Source organism: Tenrec ecaudatus, chromosome 1, assembly GCF_050624435.1.
Source record: "Tenrec ecaudatus isolate mTenEca1 chromosome 1, mTenEca1.hap1, whole genome shotgun sequence".
Taxonomy (NCBI): Eukaryota; Metazoa; Chordata; class Mammalia; order Afrosoricida; family Tenrecidae; genus Tenrec; species Tenrec ecaudatus.
In genome coordinates, this window is record NC_134530.1 from 102,837,746 (window position 1) to 102,838,801 (window position 1,056).

The 1,056-nt window shown below is 40.9% G+C and overlaps 1 non-coding gene across 1 annotated transcript; it reads right to left on the reverse strand.

The window, feature by feature from the left end:
• Positions 1–527: 527 nt before the first annotated feature.
• LOC142437950 (U1 spliceosomal RNA) lies at positions 528–691 on the reverse strand. The gene has a single exon (XR_012782448.1). It is a non-coding gene; the product is annotated as a U1 spliceosomal RNA (small nuclear RNA).
• Positions 692–1,056: the final 365 nt, after the last annotated feature.

Sequence of the window (1,056 nt, forward strand, 5' to 3'; positions counted from 1 at the left end):
GTGAGTGTGCGTTGGGAGCAGTTAGAAACTACCAGTCGCGGCATGGGAAAAAGAAAAGGCTTTCTACTCTGTAAGGATTGCAGTGTCTATGTTCTCACTCGTTCTTTGGAGCGCCATGAGTTGGAGTCAACGCGGTGGCAGTGAGTTGAGGTTTTTCCCATTGCTGTGTTTGTTCTTAGTCTTGTTGTTATTTCCATAAAGAAAAGTGCCCCTGGTCTTCTTCGGCTACTTAAACTTTTTTCTTTGTTTTTCACCTGAATTAGTAGAATCGACCCAGATGAGAATTTATTTTTAGCAATCCTTCTTAAAGTTCAGAAGGTTTTGTGAACCAGTGAATTCATGTCTTTTGGCAACTTTAGAAAATTCTCAGTCATTTTCTCTAATAAGCGAAACACCTCAGAGAGTCGTGACTTTGTGTGTTCTCTTAGCCACGTTTGTATTTGAGCACTCAAGAGACTGCTAATGTTTTCACAAAGATCAATTTACTATCAGTTCTTAGGGAAAGCCTTTTCCTTTCTATTTTTCCCCTGGGGATAGTGTAAACCCAATCCCTCACTACCATAAATTATGCGGTCGAGTTTCCTACATTTGGGGAAATCGCCGGGGTCAGCACACCCGGAGTGCAATGGATGAGCCTCGCCCCGGGAAAACCACCTTCCTGATCGTGGTATCTCCCCTGCCAGGTAAGTATAGGGAACACCTTTTCTGTATGTCCTTCCTACTCCGTGTAGCTCTCTGTTTGATTCAGGATGGTGTGCATAAATAATTTACAGTTTCTGCTTCACTGATACCACCGTTTCTCCCAAAGGGCATACAACCATGGGTGTGCTCAGTTATACTACATGGCTAAGAAAAACCATGACTTTAAGGGGGGTCCAAACTATGTTAAAAATAAATAAATAATACATAATTTGAAACACTCTTTTATACATAATAAATACAGAGTAGAACCATGATTTTCCAAATGGTCCAAAGAAGTTTAGACCTGCTGCAAAGTGTTTGCTGGAGGGAGTAGGGAAATTTATACTCAGACATTTTATAGGTTTTACATGATGA